The sequence below is a fragment of the Falco peregrinus genome, chromosome 13 (assembly GCF_023634155.1).
Source record: "Falco peregrinus isolate bFalPer1 chromosome 13, bFalPer1.pri, whole genome shotgun sequence".
In the NCBI taxonomy this organism is placed as follows: domain Eukaryota; kingdom Metazoa; phylum Chordata; class Aves; order Falconiformes; family Falconidae; genus Falco; species Falco peregrinus.
In genome coordinates, this window is record NC_073733.1 from 16,614,512 (window position 1) to 16,626,625 (window position 12,114).

Sequence of the window (12,114 nt, forward strand, 5' to 3'; positions counted from 1 at the left end):
TGGCACTGTTATTTTGGTAGAAAGGGAAAGAAAATCAGCATAGATTGAAATCGTTGATACTGCAATCAGTATTGCTGCAAAAACCTGAGGAGCTGGTGCACCATCTAAAGAAACTTGGAGAAAGACCTCTTACAATTAACTGTCTGAATCTGTCTCTTACCAGTTGCTTAGGGAAGTAAAACAAATAAGTAAGGCAGCTGATTCTAGTGGTCCTGGTTTGATTGCAGTGGTAATTGGAGTGCAAGAATGGGGAGGCCTTTCCCAGGAGCTGCGTGTGAGACCTTAGTGTACCATTACACCTTTTTTTATAGTACACTTCATCCTTTTGAAAAGTAGTTACATTTTTTTGAGAGGAAATGCAGAGTTTTGGTTTGCATTTTGTAACTTGTCTTCTCTTCCAAAGCAAAACTTGGCACTCTGAACTTGCCAACTCCAGCAGGCATCCAACACGTGCTTTTGAGAAGGTGATTATTCTCTGTCACTGGGGCAGGTGTCTTTTCCTGTGAAGATTTCTGTTGCCATTAAGGAGTGATGTCCTAAAGGGGTTTGTATTTTTAGCAGCTGTGATTTATGTCCTGTGGGCTCTGTCTTTAAACCATGCCTCAAAGAGGGGCAGGTTATTTTACAGAGAAACCCATAAAGTAATATATGCTTCTGGTGTGACTTGCTTTAAAGCTGTGCATTAATTCTTGAGAACTGAGGTCAGCCTGCCTGTGCTGAGATCTGCACAATGACATTTCCATGCTGTGGCTCATTTCATGCTGATGTGAGAAGCAGGAAGTAATATTTACCATATGGAGATACATAGTGCTATTAATAATAATAACAACTAATTAATACTAATGCAGTACATTTTGTAATCATTCTTTTTATCCTTAAGTCTCAAAATACTTAATAGGACTTTCCCCAATTTACAGAAAAAGTAATGGGAATGCTAATGAGAATTCAGATTTTGTAGAAATCTGTATCAGACTCTGGTACACATGCAAGCACTTGGTTGCAACTTGGTGGAAAGCAGGTATATGTTTTGGAGTTCTTGCTTTTGGGCTGGAAACATATTTGCTGTTCTGGTCTGGAGACGCCTTCTCTGCATGCTGGGAACCATCCAGGATTCCCCCCACATCTCCTAGAGAAGTAGTAATGAAGATCAAACTGAGAATGGAGAGAGAGTAGCCTATATTTGGCTTCAGTTAGAAAGTGGTGCTGGTTTAGAGAAAGCCTCAACCTGGACTGGGCTTTCAGTGTAATCTGAAGTCACCACCAAAATTCAAAAAGCAATCTTGCTACTGCTCTAACCCAAGTGTTGAGGAAAACTTCTCCTATTCCTAACTTACTTTCTCTCCAGTTTCCAGGAATTTCATATACCTCCTGTCTAAGGTCTCATTATAAAAAAAGCAAGGCCCAGAAATATTCAAAAGAGTTAAAGGTGGTGACAGATTCCAGACATAGGAAAATGTTGTCTTTTCTTGGTGTTGGGCTTTAAACAGATTTATCATAACTCATATACTTTCTCATGGAGAAACATCAGGAGGCAGAAAATATTACTTTATTCATTTCACATATGGAGGGAGAATTCTTCTTGGGAAGCCATAGTGTGTCCTCCATGGCAGACAACGCAGAAATTAGTCAGGACCACAGTAAGAGCAAATACACTTAATCCCAATACCTTTAAGCACCTAAATAATCTTATGCATAATAGTCCAGCTGAGAAAGAGATATTACTATTGTTGATGTTGGTTGCACTATTGTAGTATTTCCTCCGCTCCCTGGTGCTCCGTGCAGTAAGTCCTAATTTATGGCTCTTCATGGTCTGATGAGGACATAAACCTACTTCTATTGTGAAGATTTATGGGTAGGTTGTAGATACCAAAGCTTAGTGCTATGTATCTTTCAATGGCATTACACTGGTGGTTATGATGCAACGAATAGGATTTCGTTCATTATGGATTTAAGAAAATGATGATGTATCTCTGATGTGTAAGACATATATGGAGGAATATAGGAAAGCTGTAATTTTTTTTCTCGTGTAACTATGGAGGCATGCTTTGATATCAGAGAATTGCTTCATAAATGAAATTGTAAGAAACATTTAAGTGTCAAGTATCCATTGTCTTTTTCATTCAAACACAGAACGTTTAGGAGGATACTGTTGTTAAAGCATCTTTGCCTCTCTGGCAGAGACTGGACTTAGGCAGAGTGGAAAGGACTAAAAAAGTGAGAAAAGGATATTCAATGAATTACTTTGAATTTCTCTTGCACTCCCTTTTAAGGGTTTTGTGAATTGCTACAGCAATCTGCTAGGTATTAAAGGGAACAAATTAACAGGGCCCTCTCTTTTTGCAAGACAATGAAACAAATGTTTTAAGTTCTTCAGATTGCTTCAAAAATAGCTTGATGAAGATGGACATTATAGCAAATGAAATATTTAACTAGAGTGACCCTCACTGAAGTGATGTCAAGAGTAGTAAGTAATACAATTGTCACATTGTATGTAATCACTCCTTTGTAAACTACTGAGGCACAATTATTTTAAATAAATTGAAATGTCTAATAGGGACAAGGAGGTTTTTCTTTAGCTAAAAATAATATATCAAATACTTATTCAATCTTTTAAATGTTGCAGGCTTCACATCAAGGCTGAAAAATTTCACTCTCTTGGTTTTATTCTTTCTAGTTAATATCTTTGCTCTGAAGCTTTCTTATAATACAAGTATTTAGCAGTTTCAGCTCAAATGACAAAGAGTATTTATCCACTTAAGTTGGTTTTCCTACTGAACAGATTAAAGAGGTTTCATTTTTTGAATGGCACTCTTGAGTCTTGGCTAAAGTGTTTGTGATTTGGAGAAGCTGCAATATTGTTATAAGAAATGTGATTTAAGAAAAAGCTTCTGAATTACCCAGATATCCGGGAAGCAGCATTGGGTCCTGAATTGCTCCTGCTGATGCAAACAGCAAATATTGCACCCTTGTCCTTGAGTGGCAGCATGGTGTTCTGCATGACCCATGAGCTCTTGCCACTTCCAGTGATATGTCAGGAAAAAGGTCAGGCCGATGCCACATGAATGTTCAGCACAGTCAGAGCTTGCTGTAAGAGTCACTGAGATAATGCTAGTGTTAAGGTCTCTCCTACATTTCTTTTCTTCTTCAGAGGCTGTACAACCTGTAAGCTCTTTGCACAGGGTTTGCAGGAGCTGAGCATAAACATCTCTCAGAACTCAGGGCTTTCCTTTTACGTGTGGCCTCCCAAATCCTTTGCCTTTAGCCCCCTTACCTGTTGTTCTACTCGATTATTGCGTTTCCGCCTTTGGAAAGTTTTCTTCTTTTTACCAAACATGCACAAAAGTACTGGAGAAAGTGCCATGCAGTGTCAAGGCTATTGGTGCTTCTAGCTCGTTTCCAGGGTGCAACACAGAACTGTTTTAAATGTATCAAGGAAGACAAGGTGCCCACTTACTAGTTAATTTTCTCCTTTGATGGCCAGAGTGGAGTCTTCTTGTATTCTTTTGGTATAATTTCAAAAATATTGTTCTTAATTATTAGTAATTCTAAAACTTTACTTGCTTATGAAGCTGTTGCTACCCTTTTGCATGACATTACTCAGAAGTAACACATTTAGGACATGTCCTGGAGGGAAATGGTAGCATTGTTTTCAAGATACCAGAGGAAGCAGCTAGCAGCTGCTCCTGTCACCAAGCCCTGTAAGTCAGGCACTTGACCAAACCAGTGTTTTGGCATTGGTCTAGTGCCCAGTGGCAATGATTGTGAGATTGCCTGAAAACTCTTACCATCAATTTCTTGAATATATCCACAGTGAGCTGGAAAACAGTGTTGTGATGAATTTATCGTGGTCTAACTCACCATACTGCCCCTCTTCCTTTGGCAGTAGGATTCAGAACTTTGACCTTTGACTGTAAAAGAAACATCACTGCCTGAGCTTGAGAAAAAGAAAAATCTTAGCAACAACCTTCATAGCATTATATAGTTTCTTTTCTCAGTGGCCCCATTACCAGTAGAGAGGTGCAGTAGCCTACAGAGCAAGCTCTACTACCACAGTAGAGTACCTTGATGCCATTCTGGGTACTCCATCTGAAGGAAGGTCAGTAGCTGCTAGAATTGTAAATAGAAGAGGTTTCTGTTTAAGAATCATGGGGAAAGTGTGGACCAGCAGCTATGCCTGGACCTTTGCCCTTGTCTCATTCATAGTTCAACAGGACCTTTTGTAATTCCTGTTTTCAAGTTAGCAGGAAACATGCGCTGAAAACACTGCACATCAGCTGGAAAGTCTCTTCCCTGATGAGTACTGAGCTGGCAGCTTCTGAGCTTCCAGTATCAGAAGCAAAGTTGATGCTGCATGACCCGACCTGGAGTGTGTCCTCTTTAGCTGTGCATCTCCACTGCCTTTGAAAGCCCACACAGAAGAGTCTGTAGGTCTTTAGGTGGCACTGGCTACAAAAGCCAGTGCCTGACCTCGATGAGCTTAACAAACCCAGATCCTCTGCTGTCTTAGCGTGACCCTGAGTTAGCAGGGCCCTTCTAAGCCCTGCCAGCCTGAGCCTTGCAATGTCCTAACTAATCAGATTAATCTGAAAACCTGAAACCTGTTTTTTCTCTTCCTAGGTAAAGAATACTGTTTTTCTTGATACATATTTCTTCTGAATACCCATTTATGAGCATGAGTTGAATAACTAAAACCCAGTTATATTCTCATCAGATAGAGACATGAGTTATTAAGATGAAAATTGTTAGTAGTATCCATTTGATCAAAGGGCAGGATATGCTGCTAGGTTCTCAGTTTTTCCAAGAAGTTGAAAACGTGTCAGGTCTCAGCCTGGATCCTTATTTGTCCAGATGGAAGTCTCAGCCCTATGTTCCCAAAGCTTTTGCAAGCTTTTCTTGAATGCATAGTAAACCCTAGTGTTGCCATATTTCATATGGCAATAATTAATGTCCTTTGCTTCTATTCTGGATAACGTCTAGCTTTATTATCATTATTATTACTTGCCACTGTTCTGCTGGGAGCACTAGTTTGCATTTAATTATGGATCACTTGCAAACAACCTTTACGGCCCTGATGCAGCAAACATTTCTAGCAGGTGTGTAATTTTAAAGCAAGGGAATGAGCCCATTGAAGTCTGTGTATCCTCAGTTATATTTTGTGCCTAGTATCCACTGATTTCATGAACCCCAGACCTGAAAGATGCCTGCGTGCAGGTTGGAACTGAGCATACTGTTCTGGCTCCATGACCTACTTAGTAGGTGTGACACTGAGGCCCAAAATTGCCAAGCATGTCATATCGCAGGCTGCCCAGGGATGTGGTGGAATCACCATCCCTGGAGGCGTTTAAAAAACGTGTAGCTGCTGCGCTTAGGGACATGGTTCAGTGGTGGACTTGGCAGTCCTCAGTTAATGGTTGGACTTGATGATCTCAAAGGTCTTTTCCAACCTAAATGATTCTATGTTTCTGTGATCTTAAGTCAGCATCTTAAATGAGACTGAAGCTGCACCTGGCAATCCATTAGCATTATATAGGACTCTAGGACTTGGAGACTTCTTAGAAGGAACAACTATGCTTTTTGTCAGCCTAGCACAAAGTAGGACTCCCTATCTTGCATGCTTTCTTTGGCTCAGTATAAATTTTAGTAAGAAGCATCTATACCAGAAGTAAAACTTGGCTAAATTACATACCATGGAGCAGGATATGCCAGGCACATTCATAATATTGTATAATTTAATTGGCTAGTTGGAAATGCATAATAAAATACAGGGTGTTTGAGTTATTAGTTAGCTGCCTATGTAATTACTTCTGTTTAATATTTAATTGTGTTGATCTTTCTGTCTTGTCTTTGTTCCACGCAGAAAATAGATCCCTCTTTTTGTCTATTCACAGGCACTGGGCTACTGGGTAGCGGGCTTTGTGGCTAATCTTTCTGATTGTTCAAATGTCACCATAAAATATTTAGCATCTTGATAACTCTAAAGCTATCACAACAGATTGGATGGTAACAATTAAAATTATGCTAACATCACTAAAACAGATATAACGGAGTGATGCTTGTTAAGCACTTAATGATCCCTTTCTCCAAGGAATTCCATTTCAATTTCTTTATGCTGCCTGATTGCTTTACTGCATCCTGCAGGTTTTTGTGCACTACCGCTCTGAGTAATACATATTCAAACCCTTCTCTGCAGCTCTCATCATGCCAATCAAGGATGCAAATGGAGGTCTATATGACTGTGTGATCAGAATTTCTTGCTTGTTTGCAAGCCCATAAATAATGGAGTGAATAAGGATCCGATGCGAAACAGTATAAAAGTAATCAGACCTTGTATCTGGCTTCTAGTAAACATCAGTACAGCCCTGATCGAACTGCTATTGTACTCAATGGGAGGCTTTTATTGACTTTAATGGAGTTGAATTAGGCCTTGTCTGTGGTTTGAAAATTCATCTGTAGATATTGGGGCTAATCCTTGGCTGGTGTAACCTGGCTTTGTGCTCCTTGCAATCAGACAGCCATTCTGGCTTACCCCGCTGAGGATGTGGCAAGCAGCACCCTATCCTGAACCCTGCTCTAGTCCCGCACGCACTTCAGCAGTGCTTTCTGTTCAGGGGGGAGCTCTGGGTTTTGCTTCATTCAGCTATTCACTCAGGAGCTTAAACTGCTCTGTGAACAGTGTTTAAAATGTATAATTACCTTTGGAAAAAATGTTTCACTTGAAAGGGATTCTAATAATCATTATTTTGAACTTCGGTAGTTTGACATTTTCATTGTTTTTAAAGGAACAGTATCTTTTCCTTTTATTTTATTTGGACATCAAGAGAAGAATAAGCCTAATTAGCAAAAAATAAAAATAAAAATAAACTTAAGTTGATAGAAAAAGCAGTTCTTCCAGGTTTGCAGACCTGTTCCTGCAAATGCCAATATTAAAAACTGTAAAGGTTTTATAAAGTCTCCTTGGTTTGGGGTTTTGTTAGGATGAATGGGCAGAGAAGATAGTAATGCTATGTGGTTGAAAGGCCTTTTGAATGTAATTTTCTGGATCATCTCTATTATGAACCACTTAGAGCTGTGATACCCTTCCTGTTTCTTAAGTATTACAATGAGTATAAAAGACCCTGTAAAATTCTTTGAGCTGAGACTTATTCTGGCTTCTCTGCTTTGAAAGGATACAGAAAATACATTATTTGCAAAGTCTTCTGGCCAGCTGAGCTCTCCAAGGACAGGCTTGAAAGCATGCTAGGTTGGTGTTCTGGAGCAGCTCCAAGAATGCTTGGCCAGTGTGTGATGGCAACTGTACCTACCCTGAAAATCAGGGCAGCAAATGCGTACCTACTTCTGACTTGTGTATTTTCTTTATAGGCTTACTCCACAACAGTGAAAATCAGCATAGTGCTGTTTCCTTCCAAACAGAGATGCTGATTTATGCTAGCTGAAAATCTGAGTCTCCACCTCCTTATGTATGCATAGGCACCACTAGTTGTTTTTTGCTGTGTTTTTTTTTCTCCTCACTTGAGTATATTTCCAACAAAAACAGTGGAAGCAAGTTGGCTGTGGTTATTTCAGTGAGAAATCTGCCCTGCGTATAGGGAAGTACTCGGCTGTGTTGGGAAGCAGGATACAATGACCTTGTCATCTCTCAGCAGAGGGGGTAGTGGCATTACTGTGGCTCAGCTCTCAGCAAGTGGGTCTTTTGCTCAGCCTGGGAGTCAGCTGAGGGGAGTGCTTGGCCAGATGAATGCCTGCCCACCGAAGGAATCTGCCCCAGTATGCTCTGGTTCCCATATACCTCCTGTGGATCCTGCTAGCTTTTTCCTGCTCCCAACTGACCTATTTGCCTCCATGTGAGACAGAGCAATTGGTGAGGTTAAGGTGCATTTGTGGGTCCTGCTGTGCTCATGGTAGTTCAGGTACAGACTTGTTTAGAAGTGATCACCTTCCAGAAGGTTCGCGTGAGAACCCCCTCTTTGATCTAGCCACTCAATATTGCTATAAATAAATTCTCTGCTGCTCTAGTTTTCAACAGGAAGGCTTCTTTGCCTGGCACTACCAGGCTATTCTGCTCTTCAGACCTAAGCTGGGAAAAAAGAGAGATTGCTGGGCTTTACAGGAGACTTTTATTTCTTTTTTTTGTAAAATCCGATCTTTGGAGATAAGTTCCATGAGGTTGATGATAACCCCCTTATAAAAATTGTGTTTGTCACTTAGCCATTTTCTAAGTTCTGGCATGTTTTATTTACAGTAAATGAAAGCAAGAAGGTAAAGTTTTTTTTTATTTTCCTACTTTCATGTGTTCTATATTTATAGGCTTTAACATTTGCCCTCCATCCTCTTCCTGTGTTCATTCAATATCAAACTATGTAGCAGTAGGCACGGATGGTGTCATGGCTCACCTTTCTGCCATGGTACGCTCCTCCTGAGCATTCGACTGCAAAGTATTTGGTAACCATTGTTTGTAGGTGAAAATTGTCACTGCTTTTCCTTTTTTCTGTGATGACTTTGGAATTGCACCTTTTCTCTTATGTTTAAGGAATTCCTTACGTTTAAGGATTTTGGTTCATGGCTATATTGGATGAGCCTAACAAATAAAGCCAAACTCAGCTAAAACACAGAGAAGGACTGAATAGGTCCAGTGAACAGTCATCAGAGAGAAAGAGTATAGCCTGACAGGTCTGCAGAGCAAGTAAGGTGGTAGAGATAAGCTGCTTTATTTCAACTAAACATCTGTGCGTTCTCACTAATTCATGTTCTGTTACTACGCTGGTGAGTAGAAGGATTTCTTCAATGATGCTGTTTACTTTTGTTCATTAGTATTTGAGGTTACAAATTGTTTGAAAGCAATTAACTTTTCACATAGAAATTTCACTCAGGGGGAGGCTTCTCTGTGCTAGGGAAAAAGTGAACAGAATTTACATTGCAATGTTGATTTTAAAGTCCTGAAGTGTGGAAAACTTCAGAATGACCCATTGCTAATATGTGGAGCAGTTCTTCCACCTGTTTACCTCCTCATTTTCCACATTATTTTTTTTTACCAACCAGATATCTCCTGCCTATTTCTTGGGAAAGAGTTTGTTCTCTTCCCCATCAACTTCTAGTGTCTGTTGGTCTTTCATCTTGTAGATCTCTGCTTAGTACCTCTCCCTGACCCAGTCTGTTTGGTCTTACTCTGTCACTGTTGAAAGTTCAGGCCACAAAGACTTTGCCCTTGTCATCTTCATGTGCAATTAGCACAGACTGCTAGACAGTAGACATAAATCCTACTGTTGCTAAGGGCACTGGGAGCCTGGTGATCGAGTTCAGTCGGGTTAGCGTTTGGGCACATTAGAGCCTTTCAGTGCAGCGTAACTTACAAGTAATTTAGAATATTAGATGGACAAACATGTCATGATTAAATCCTTAGGAGCCTTTAAGAAACTGTTTTTACACAACTGTGCCTGGTGTGTTGACAATAAATGTCCTGTCAGGCTGGACATGTGTCCACTTCCAGGCATGAGATGACTTCTCCAGTAGCTGTAATTAGAAACAATTTTCAGATTTATATGATGAGTTTTATTTTATAATGTGCACATACACACAATCCATGCAGAGAAGAAGAAAACCTCTTCTCTTCAAATACAGCTACCTCTCCAGCTGCCTTCAGAATACTCTGCAGTGTCTGTAAGAGCCATAAAATAAGTGTAAGCTTATAAATTCACTTTTTTCAGTTATTAACTGAGCTTTACTCATTCCAGCCTGTTGCTGTGGAGATAGGTACAATATAGGAACCTTGGCAGTATGACAGGCAATTAAAATACCAAGATGTTTAGCCATGTATGAGTATTTTCACACAGTGAGACCTCTAAGCTTAGCCTGCTACTGACATTGTTAGTTATTGAATCAATTGCATGAGATGAGGTTGACAGGTGTAATTATATATTTCTATGGTGATTATGTATGGCCTGTCATAGAGACCAACGTGCCTGTAACTTTGTGCTCATTTAGTAGTCATTTATTGGGTGAAGTATTGAAGTTGGCATGCCATTTCCAAGGGAAGAAATGTAAAACAAAACAGAAGTCCATTTTGAAATATAATTGATTCATTAAAACATTGACCATTACTTGCTTTTAGTACACTGAAATATGTCTTTCCATATTTCCTATAGATCTCTGTTATTTAAGCATGGCCTTGCACCCCGACTTTAACAAAAGAATAAAACTCATGCAATGAGTTAATGGGAACCTGGGTCAGGTCTTCAGCTACCAAATACTGGGAGAAGTTATGGAGCTGGCTGGGAACCAGCTGAATATGGGGCCATTTTAAAGTATTTGGCTTACTTGTTAAAACAGCTTTTGTTTTGTCACAGAATCTTTTAAAATAAACTTCTCTCTATATATACACGCTTCTGTACAATCTTCTTTTTCACAGTAAGTGTTCTTCAAAATGTGCTTAAAATTATACAGGTATTTTTGGAATACACTGAGGTGAGACATGGGCTGTTGCTGAAATTCCTCATTCATTTTGTAGATAAAAATTTCTCTGTGCAGTGACATCACCCAAAATTTTACTGTATCATTTCCCAAATAGTTATCTCTGGCCTTTTGTGCCACCCTGATGAACTGAATGAGAAGTCTCTGTTTCTCAAATGAGAGGAGGCAAAGGGAAAGTAAATACTGGTCTCACTTTACTTAGAGGTCCTCTAACCTGGCTGAAGTCAAGGAACCAATTTGACTCCTTTTCCTCAGCCATACCTCTCTGCAATACAACTGTTAACCTTATTCACAGCAGTTTTGATGTCTGAGAGAGATACCTGAGATGTGGTGGGGATTTTTTGTGTGGTGGGTTGTTTTTTTGTTGTTGTTGTTTGTTTCATTTTTTTTTCTTTTAAAGTAAAAGAAGAGCTGTTTTCAGTGACTACTTTAACAAGAAGAGTCCGCTGTCTTCTTTTTTTAAAAAAACAGGATCTATGTTTTCCCTGGTCACTTAGAACAAGCTGAAAAATGCGATAGGACTTTCTGGAAACAAAAAAAAAAAAATCCCCTCATTTTACAGATATGAAAAGGACCTTTTTATATGTTTAACAAAGAATTTTCATTGTGTTCTTAATTAAACATTATGATTTTAAAACTATTTTTACCAAAAATTGTTTTTCAACAAGTGTGTGCAATATTCCTTGGGGAAAAAACTAAAACTTTTGAGAAACATTTTCAGTGTGTTTCAAGATTTTTTAAAAAAAGTAATTTTATAAATAATTTTATATTTTATTTCTTAGCACAGAGTTTAATTTTGAAGTAAAATTCTTCTCTTAAATGCACAAAAGAAAATGGTTTGATGTGCTCTTTATTTCAGGTCAAAGAGCAAGTCCTGAAGGAATAATCATTAATCTACAACAATTAGAAAAATGTCATGCTTTGTAAAACCTCTTTTTACAGAAACTCCTTATGTTGCACATCAATGCACTTTCATATCTGAAAATAAAAAAAATTCAAGTTTTATCATTGGGGAAAAAAAAAGTGGGTTTATGCAATTTAAGTTCTCATCTCATTTGAATGGCATTTCTTGCTAGTTCTTCCGCCATCCAGCTGATGAAAAGGATAGAGGTCATGCTGGAAGTGGACCCTGGAAAAGGAATTTTTTTTGATAGCTGAGCAGTCCAAAGGTCCTAAATCCTATTTGGAAGGAACAGAGATTGACTTGTCACTTAGGGGTAAGCCAGGTGAGACACGGGGAAAAGGCTGAGATTATTCTTGTGCTAAAGGTCTGAAAGTTGATGAGAACACTGTATGTGAAAGAACACCGACAATCTAAAGAAAAAAACCCATATGTCAGTTTGGTTTTAAACTTAAAACCACTCAACCAAATGTAAGGAAAAACAGTCTTCTGAAACTCAGGAATATTTTTTTCATGCGTGTATAAAGGCCTACTGCTATCCCTTCCCATTTCAGAGTTGTGTTTTGGGTTGGGTTTTTTTTGGTGGTTGGTTTTTTTTTTCCCCCTTTTGAACATTTGATGGTCTTCCCTGTCACCACCCCTTTGGTCATCCTCACATCTTGGGAGCTGGTCCCTTAATAATGAGTTTGGGTTAGTATCATCTGTTGCCTCGTTTTAAAGACCAGACTGTCATATTTCTGCATAAATTA